Raw genomic sequence first — 10,876 nt, 5'->3', positions numbered from 1 at the left:
CACACGTGTACACATGTATAGCACAGTCGTGTACACTATATGTGTATTATAGTACAGCGAAGGGTTAGGAAGAGAGAAGATAGTGAGGAGGAAAAAAAGTACGTAAGGACGGCGAGTCACCGCATCCCAAATTAAGTTTCCATACGCCTAGCTCCTGTGGGCGCGCAGAGCAGGCCGTACGTTTGGAACGGCAGCGCTAGCTTGCCCGTGACCCCCAAGGGCAGATGAATGACTGCTCCATACTGAAATTTTATATATCTGTCACGTTCTGTTAAAAATGTTTTCTTCCCTTATGTGCATACCATGCGGTGGTAGAATGAGATTCGGGCTGAGCTTTACGCTCATATGGTACACTGGGCAAGAACTATCAACTCAGATGGGGGGGAGGGGTGAAGTTTCCTTATAGTTGCGGCCTCTCGCAGCGGTAAGCCCCGTCGCGGTGGTCTAGTGGCTGATGTACTCGGCTGCTGACCCGCAGGTCGCGGGATCGAATCCCATGCAGCTTCGGCGGCTGCATTTCCGATGGAGGCGGAAATGTTGTAGGCTCGTGTGCTCAGATTTGGGCGCACGTTAAAGAACCCCAGGAGGTTGAAAATTCAGGAGCCCCCCACTACGGCGTCTCTCATAATCATGGTTTTGGGACGTTAAACCACACATATTAATCGATCAAATTAATCTCGTAGCGGGGATTCACTTGTTTACAAGGTGCTCCTAATACTTCTTGCTGGAAAACGTATTCGTAAAAGTTGCCGCGCTTCTCGCGGAAGTTCAGAATTTTTTTTTTACCAGTAGCTCTCCGCAAACTCTATATAACCGAGAATACTCTTACCATATGGACGTTGTTAACGGGATAAGAAAAAAAAATGCTACGATCTGGAGGAGGTTGGATGCGCCTTAAGGCTGGAAAAACTCTGCTTACTTAAAAGGTTGGTTTTGTGCCAAAAACCGGCATTGCAGTGTGGAGGACTTCAAACTCGTCAGAGAGGTTGTCGTGGGGTGGAAGGTATATTTGACGTACGCCCAAAAAGACAATGATCGCCGCGTTGCTGGGCGTGCGTCGAATCACATATAATTTTCTAACTGAACGGTCGGAAATAAATCCGGGATATATAGCCGTCACGATAGGGACGGCACGGGTCTCGGGACGCTGAAAACAAAAGAAAAACAAAAAAGCAAAAAAAGCCGGGACAGTCTCACGAAGTCTGGGATGGTTGGTCACCTGGGCCTACCTTGACTGGACGGTGTTTTATCGGCTGGCTGACGTGATACCGACCACAAATGGGAAAATTTGTCATTCATATGTACTTGCCTTAGAGATACTGGAATAGCAGGTACGTGCATTGCTCGGAGTATAGCGTGTTCCACGTATGTGCAGGGAAAGTACTTCCATGACTCTACATTACAGTGCTGATTGATCAAAGCTGATTACCATACCTTGCTATATGCACTAAATAATTCTTGTGTACACGATTGCTGGCGGAACGTCGGCCCTTTTGACTGTTCGACGTTCTGAGAAAGTCAAACCAACGGCAGGTGGCTACACGGGACGGCATTATGCTCTCCCATAGTAGAGTACCAAGTACTCTAAATCGTTAACCACTTTTTCTAAACACACTAGGGACGGCTCAGTGCTCTCCCATAGTAGAGAACCGAGTAGTCTAAATCGTTACTCACTTCTTCTGAACACACAAGTGTGCGGCCCACGGGACGGCGTTATGCTCTCCCATAGTTGAGTACCAAGTACTCTTTATATTATAAATTCATTAACCACTTTTGGAGGCGAAACTCCCTAAGCCGTGGGTCGTGCGTCCACGATGTATGTAGTAGTCGTCGTATAAGTAGGTAGCCACCTCTACGGCCCGACTATAGAGGAGCGGCACCCGCGCACCCTTTTCAATTGCAGAGGAAACCGGCACACGTTAACTATGAATAAAAAGATAGTTGTTTCTCATGAAATAACTTACAGAGACGAGTATTAGTGACTTATTCTCCAATAAAATTTGCCTTGAATGTGATGCTTACCAAGTAAAATCACAGAATATCCACAGAGTGCATAATGATGAGTGGGGTGAAGCGTCCGTCCGTGCGTCTGTCTGTGCGACCGTCCGTCTGTCCATCCATTTGTGCGTCCGTCCGTGCATCTGTCCGTCCGTCCATCTAGTGAACACTCTAAGTACTGCCATCTATAGCATATTTTCATTATATATTCAGCATATAGAAGTACCGCCATCCAGCAGACATTCCAAGTACTAAACGTGAGGTGGCACACGCGCACTTTCTTACGGCCTGCGCGTCGTGTCTCAATCTGCGTGTCACCCCATTCCCAAACTCTGCTTGTCCTTCGAACGTAAGAGCCACGTACGCAGCACAGCTTGGAGACCCAGTGTCTTGGGCCCCCAATTCTGAAACTCCCTACTGTCGCTGTCTTGGTATATGCACTATTTTACCCAAGACATATGGACGCCACCATCTTGGGCTATTAAGCCGATGTTTTCTTGTTTCGTATTTGCGACGTCATATATTAAAGCCATGAAACATCGTATGCGCCAACCCAACCACTTCCATATACGTGTCATCCACCATAGCACTGTTCGCCCAGTTATTCAGGTGCAAATACAAAGATTAACAAACCCAAGTAATTGGCAGATCCCACGTACAGTGGGCATTGATGATGTGCGAATCACGAATGAGAAATGTTGATATATTACTTTAGCATCAGCACAACGTTACGAGGTGGAGGTAAATGATGCCGTACATGACTTCCGTGTCACGACTATCATGTTTGGACGTGTCATTTTGCTTCGTCATCTATTGACGTCACGTGATACCGAATTTAGTATATGTGGAGCTAGTGAAACGGCCGCGAGCACGCTACGAGTGTGCTATGTTGTCATGTTCTTACATAAAACGCGTGTCAGGATTATCATGTTTGCACCAGTCATATATTTCGTCATCTATTGGCGTCCGGTAACACCAAAGTTGGTATATAGCTAGCAAAATGACCGCGAGCGCATCATGAAGGGCCCAATACACTCCAATTTAGCGTTGACGTGCGCGGAAGCTAGGCAAAGTGACGCTACGTCTGACGCTAGGCGCGACCAGCGTCCGTTGGTGCGGCCCGATGGCAACCGGCGCGAAAAGCTACATGCTGCATTTCGCGCCGATGAGTTAAGCCCAAACTCCATAAGCGCGAAAATGCACGCGACAGCGACGAGCGACGCTATGAGCGACGAAACAGGGCGTTCGCGCGACGTGTCGCGTGCTCGTTTTCGCGCGATCGCTCTGTTCTCTAGATTTGGAAACCGTCGCTCATCGCCCGGAAGTGCTGGGCTCAAGCAGCCAATAGCGAAAAACCGGAAAAGACGAAGACTACATAGGTGCATGTGACCCTGCCCGAGTCACGTATGCGCAACAAAAAATAACGCAATGTTTATTACGCATGCGCATATAAAAAATGCTGCAAGGCAATAATGAACAATTTCCGTTCCATTACACAACAATATATCTTATTTTTTAATTGGAAACTGCTCGCTACGCGGTTTTCTTGGTGCGAGTTGACGGCCTCATGCCAGCAACAGTGGAATTCGCTCGCCGAAGCCGTCGCGTGAATGAGGTTTGCCTGCGCTAGCGACTGATCGCGCGACGCCGATCTACGTCGCGTCGCTCGTCGCTGTCGCGTGCATTTTCGCGCTTATGGAGTTTGGGCTTTACCCAGACAACACTGCGTCTCCCTCTTTTCGTGACGGAGGGATGCTGGACGCGCTGAAACGCGCATGCGTCAAAGCAACACCTCCTAGGTTTTCTGTGCCTGCCGGATGAGCGCGAAACGCCGGTCATCTATGGCGGCGCTGCCTACGTAGGGGTAAGGATTTCAGTCCTGGCCTTTGAGATCGGCAATTTTGGCGTTTGCTACTAATTTCAGAGAAGGCTTGTAATAGAAAAGTTGCTTGCTCAAATGTTGCTGAATGACAACGTCACTTACGTAGGGTTAATTATAATTGCGTTTACGCTTTTTCAAAACTTTTTACGTTATTTTTGTTGCATATAGGCTTCAAAAACGTAAAATCCTACTTGAAGACATCCCTACTTGAGTGGCGCCACCACCGTAGTTCCGACGACCGCCGCTTCCCAAGTGACCGCCGATATCCGGCAGGCACAGGAAATCTAGGAGGCGTTGGTCAAAGTAACGCAGCGCGGCGCGCACTTGCGAGTATATAGTAGGACCGGCATCCTGGCGCGGCAACGCCGACGTGACGCGACCATGAACGCCGGCGAGCACACGCACGGCCTCACGTCGAAATGTATTGGCGCCTTGACTGTGGCATGTATTCATGCTCGCACATGACACGCATCTCATGATTATTATGTTTGCACCAGCCACATACCTCCGTCATCAATTGGCGTACCGTAATACCGAATTTGGCATATGTGAAGCTGGCGAAACGGCCGCGAGCACATCAAGCGCATCACGCTTAGCCCCTCTCATCATCATTCACTCCGTAAATATGCTGTATTTTTTTTTAGGGGCGAAGCTTTTTAAAGGCTAACCACTGCCACGTGTATGTTCGCGCCTACGCGTCAAGAGCGTCTAGTCTCGCTGGTGGAGGAAGAGGGCGCGCAACTACTGCCCAAGGAGGATGAAAGAAAAATTGCTGGAGTGGAAGCTCCCGCAATGCCTTGCCAGCAGAAAGTGAAGCCACTGTTGTGACTCCGGGTCCTGCCGGTCTCGTTTTCGGTAGCTGGCCCCGTCGCAGGATCCATCGTCCAACAATTCAGCGAGAAGAAGCGCCCGAACGAACAACAGAGATTTATTTACATGTGGAGAACTGGTCAACTGTCCCAGAGAGAGAAGAGTGAGTGTGATACAAAACGTCTTCGGCATTTTATAGCGCCGCGCCATTGACACTGGGCGCCCCGTCCGCATCGTCAGCCAATACGGTGTCTCCGGCCCCTCGGCCACGATAGAGGGGGAAACACACCTCACAACACATGGAGTGGCACATCCCAACACGAGGTCCATATGTGGTCACGGCGCCCTAAAATGTTACCAAACATGGTCGCGAACGCACAGCAGACCCCGGAATTCTCCCGGCGAGAGGGGGGAGCCTGAATGGGGAGGTGGGGGTCGACGACACAGTCGGTCAAGAACCGGTTCTCCCCGCAACTCCTCTTGCTTGGTTCCCTAGGGCCGGTCGTAACAGTCTTTCGCGCGGGGGGGTAAAGATCTCGATTGGCTGAGGTTTGCAGCCACTGTCCGGAGAGATCAGCGCCGGCAGTCGGTTTGGTGACGACCGTCTTTGATGAAGTAGAGGGCAACACCTGCTTCATTGAGGGCTCAACAGACATCACATACGCACATGAAAACACAACTACTCAGCCGGTGAGCGCCGGACAATTCCGCCAAACTCCACCAGGCAATTTTCCCCTTTAACTGATATTAAAGGAAATACACAATTTATTCAAAATGTTACTCACACTTTAAGGTGACACAAAACAACAACACTGGAAGCACACCGAACCCGAAACCCTGGATAGCCGTGTCTTCAACGTTTTCAAACAAGTACACCTAAAAGAGTAAAAAAAACAATCACTAGCTCTTGTCTAGGTCAGGAAAAAAATGCCAGAGTTCTCGAGACATCCTCTCGCGTCAGGGCTATCGACTTAAGCCATCAGCGTTGCCATGGAGTACACCCTTTTTGTAGCGTATTTCAAACGTATATTGTTGCAAAACGAGGCTCCAACGCAGCAGGCGGCCGTTCTTAGAGGACATGGTCTGTAGCCAGGTGAGAGGACAGTGGTCCACTTCCACAATGAACTTGCTTACGGCAATATAACAAGCCAGTTTCTGGACTGCCCAAACCAAGCACGCACATTCCTTTTCGCTAGCGCTGTAAACCTGCTCGCGAAGGGTGAGTTTCCGGCTAACATATAGGACGGGATGCTCTTGATCCCCCTGATCCCTTTGACTAAGAACTGCCCCCATGCCTCTATCACTAGCGTCGCATTGGACTATGAAAGGCCTCGAGTAGTCCGGTGAACTAAGCAAAGGTTGGCTCGACAAGGCCGCTTTCAAAACGCGGAAAGCCTTTTCTTTTTCCTCATCCCAGTCGACCATTTGGGGCTCGGTCTTGCGCAACGCGTCAGTAAGAGTGCTGGCAATGTCGGAATATCTAGGGATGTACTTACGATAGTAACCAGCTATTCCAAGAAAAGCCCGAATATCGCTTTTCGTTCGGGGCTGGGGAAAGTCTCGGATAGCTGCCACTTTCATTTCAGAGGGACGGCGATGCCCTCGACCGATAACATGCCCGAGATAGAGTACCTCTGCTTGTGCTAGCTGACACTTGGGCGCCTTTACCGTTAAACCTGCTTCGCGTAGGCGTGTCAGTACTGCTCTCAAATCCGTCAAGTGTTCTGGCCAGGACGAGGAAAACACGGCGTCGTCGTCCAAGTAAGGCAATGCGAAGTCCTCTTGACCACGCAAAACCTTATCCATTAAGTTGGAAAAACAGTAAGGCGCGTTCTTTAGGCCGAAACTCAACACTTTAGGGCGGAATGTCCCCAATGGTGAAATAAATGCAGCATACCGGCTCGCCCTCTCGGTGAGCGGCACCTGCCAGTAACCTCTCACTAGGTCTAGCGTTGAGATAAATTGCGCGCTGCTTACCCTCCCGACGCGTTCCTCAATGTGGGGAATTGGGTATGTCTGATCCTTGGTGATGAGGTTTAACTTACGATAGTCTACGCAAGGACGCGGATCTTTGCCGGGTACCTCCACGAGAATTAACGGGGAAGTGTAATCACTTTCACACGGCTCAATCACACCCAATTCCAGCATCCTGTTAACCTCTGCTTTTATTAGCTCAAGCCGGCGAGGTGACACCCGATACGTCTTAGATCTTACCGGTTCCGACGAGGTAAGCTCTATGTCATGAGTGAGGACGGATGTCCGGCCTGGCTCGCTTACAAATCTGTCCTGAAACTCGGTCAAAAGACCACGCAATTCCTGCTTCTGCTTCGTTGTTAGTTGTGACTTTGATACTAAATCCTCAACTATTTTCTCGATCGGGACTTCGTCCGATTCGGGAGCTAATTCAGGGATTTCTGCCGGAACCTCTTCCGGAACATTTAAAGTCATGTTCACGATGGCTTCCCTCTCTTTGAAGGGTTTGAGTAAGTTGCTATGATACACCTGGTGTGCCTTACGACTTCCTGGTAATTTTACCACATAGTTGGTGTCAGACAATTTTCGAGTAATCTCGGCCGGGCCGACCCATTGCACTTCAAGCTTATTCTTTTGGTAGGGCCTCAACAACATGACCCTGTCTCCTACAGCAAAGTGTCGCGCTTTAGCTGTCCGATCGTAGTAAAGCTTAGCCTTCTGCTGTGCTTTGGTCATCGCACTCTCGGTCAGTTCTTGGGCTTTTGTTAGACGATCCAATAAGGTGAGGACATATTCCACTACTACAGGATCATCACCCTGACCTTCCCACGACTCTCTCAGCATACGAAGAGGAGACCGCAGTCTGCGGCCGTAAACAAGTTCCGCTGGCGTAAACCCTGTTGTCTCATGTGGTGCAGTTCTTAGTGCAAACATCGTTGCAGGTAAGCACATTTCCCAGTCAGTTTTTCGTTCAAAACATAAGGCTCTTAACACTCGCTTCATCACGGAGTGAAGCTTTTCTATCGAGTTCGACTGCGGATGGTACACTGAACTATGCAATAATTTCACGCCACACCGCTCTAGAAAGGTTGTCGTTAAGGCACTCGTGAAAATGGTGCCCTGGTCTGATTGTATCTCGGCAGGAAAGCCTACCCGGGCAAACACGGACAGAAGTGCGTTCACTACTTCGATGGACCTTAGCTCTTTTAGCGGGACCGCCTCTGGAAATTTAGTAGCTGGGCAGATTAAGGTCAGGATGTGACGGTAGCCTGAAGTTGTCTTGGGCAAAGGACCTACTGTGTCAATTACCAACCGACGAAAGGGCTCAGTGATTACGGGTACCAGCTTCATTGGAAATTTCGCCTTATCTCCCGGCTTACCCACTCGCTGACACACATCGCAAGATTTTACAAACCTCTCTACATCTTTAAAGCATCCAGGCCAGTAGTATTCCTGTAAAAGACGATTTTTCGTCTTCTTTACGCCTAAGTGGCCTGACCATGATTCTCCATGCACCAAACTAAGCAAATCCTGACGATACGCCTGAGGTACGACTACCTGGTCAAACTCTACTCCTCGCCTATCTAGATATTTTCGATAGAGTATGCCGCTCCTCTCTTGGAATCTCACATTTCGTTTGGCGATTCCCTCTTTCGAACTGTCCTGGAATTGCTTAAGCGTCGGGTCCCCCTTTTGTTCGGTTATTAATGAAGCGGGACTCACCTGCAGCAGCCGACTGAAATTATCCGAAGTTGGCATGACACACAACTCTTTTGTATTTCCTAGTACCTGGAATGTGTCACCCTCTGTGCTATCCTCTGTACTACCAGGAATAGGCTTGGGAGCAACGGCATTTTCTATTTGCTCGGTCAACGAGGCGTAATTGACCCCTTCCAATTCGGGAGGAGGTTCATCGTCGCCTTTAGGAATGGTTGCTTCCGCGACTACGGCTTCTGCAGCCTGTTCTCGCACAAGTCGATTTGTTACCGTGGTGTCCAACTCGCAACCAGGCCCGTTGTCGATTTGAGGCTTGTTTGCCTCAGTGAATGTTGCTCTTGCAGCCAGCGCACGTGCCTTCGATCTAGTCAGTGCCTGCACTATGCCTTCTCCCAACGTTAGACCTTTCTCCTCCAGCATTTGATCTGACTTATTTGAAAATAAGTAAGGATACTGAGGGGGTAGATATGGCGATACCGCGGCTTCCGTTTCCAACGTACCAAATGCGCCTTTAAGGACAACTTTAGCTACGGGGAGGCACTGACTGTTTGCTTCTACGGCTTGTCTAATCCAGGCACAGTCTCCTGAATACTGACCAGACTGAACAAAAGATGGATGAACTACGTCCATAGTGGCTGCGGAGTCTCTAAGAACCCGACACTGCTTGCCGTTCACGGTAAGGTCGTACATATAGGGCTCTAACAACTTCATGTTCTCGTCGGCTTCATTTATAGATAAAAAGGCCACCTTTTCTTTCGGGCAGTGTTTCGCGAAGTGCCCTGTTTCGTGGCAATTGAAACAAGCAGCCGGTTTTCTCGCCTCAAATTTCCTTTTGCTTGCCTCTGCCGACGCCCCAGGGTTAGATGAATTGTTTTCCTCACCCTTTTGTGCGAGACTTGTTGGTTGTTTTCTAAACGGCGCCTTATTCGGTAGTAGGAATTTTTCCCTTTTAGGCTCGCTGTTTGCCCCGAGGGCGCGGCGCGTAACGAATTCTTCAGCGAGCTCTGCGGCTTTCGTTACTGTGTTCACGTCCGGTCTATCCTGCACCTAGAACCTCACCTTTTCTGGTAACCTTTGATAGAATTGTTCCAGACCGATACACTCGAGCACCTTGTCATGATTCCCATACGCCTTTGCCTCTTTGAGCCACTCCCCCATGTTGGCCATTAACTTGTAAGCAAACTCCGGGTATGAATCATTGTTCTCTTTTACGGCGTTGCGAAATTTTTGTCTGAAACCTTCCGCTGACAACCTGTATTTCTTGAGAAGGCTCGACTTTACCTCACTGTACTCGTCAGCCTCCTCTTTCGTGAGGCGCGCGATTACTTCTGAAGCCTCCCCCGGAAGTAGGGACAACAAGCGTTGAGGCCACGTATCCTGGCTGAAACCTTGCCTTTCACAAGTTCTCTCAAAGTTGACGAGAAACAGCCCAATGTCCTCCCCTAGCTTGTACGATCTCATTAGGTCCGTCATTTTGAACCTGACCCGCTCTGCGGTACCGGATGCCTCGCTGCCTCCTGTTCTACTATTATGGCTAATCTCTAGCTCGAGGCGCTTCATTTCAAGCTCGTGCTTTCGCATCTGCCTCGGCTTCTGCCGCTTTTCTTTCGGCCTCGGCCGCGGCCGCCTTTCTTTCGGCCTCGGTCGCGGCCGCCTTTCTTTCGGCCTCTGCCGCTTGCCTCTCCTGAATCTCCTCGACACATTCTGACAGCTCGTCATCCTCCGCCCCCAATGCGAGAATCGCCTCTATCAGCTCTGGCTTTCTTTGAGAGTCCGACACCTCCAGATTCAACTTCCTTGCAAGAAGCAACAACATGGACTTTCGCAGGGATTTCAGATTCATGGCTGCCTCCAGTACCGCTGTCTCTGTTCCACAAAGATTCCTGTCCTGTAACTAATTAACCTTGACGGCAACGACAGCTCTAGATACCTGCCTTGCCTCAAGTTTTCCGTTAACTTAGTCTACACATAAAGCTTCAAAAGCTCTTACACGGAATCCTGCCCTGTCACTGTTAACCTTGACGCCACTGACAGAAAGAGCTTAACTAAGCTATCACACACTTTCTGCCTGACGCAAGTTACCTGTTAACCCAATGACCAAGACAGCCCCTCTCTACCAGCTTTTACTTAACACATAGAGTAAATGCCTGGTAAAATTTAACAGAGAAAGCCGGCACTCACCCAGTTCGCAGTCATGTCTCCGGCGTCGTGCCTCTCAGAAGTGCCGTTCGATTCCCTCTGGAAGTCGATGAGCTCGTGTCCTCCTTCTCCTGTCGTCCCGTTGTTGAACTTCGGGCTCACTCCATCCAGTGGTCGCTTTCGGGGTTATCGGCATCCCGCCGCTGCCATCCAGTTGTTGTGACTCCGGGTCCTGCCGGTCTCGTTTTCGGTAGCTGGCCCCGTCGCAGGATCCATCGTCCAACAATTCAGCGAGAAGAAGCGCCCAAACGAACAACAGAGATTTATTTACATGTGGAGAAGTGGTCAACTGACCCA

Source organism: Rhipicephalus microplus, chromosome 9 (assembly GCF_043290135.1).
Source record: "Rhipicephalus microplus isolate Deutch F79 chromosome 9, USDA_Rmic, whole genome shotgun sequence".
Taxonomy (NCBI): Eukaryota; Metazoa; Arthropoda; class Arachnida; order Ixodida; family Ixodidae; genus Rhipicephalus; species Rhipicephalus microplus.
The sequence above is the reverse complement of the archived record's forward strand: the minus strand, read 5'-3'. Positions refer to the sequence as shown.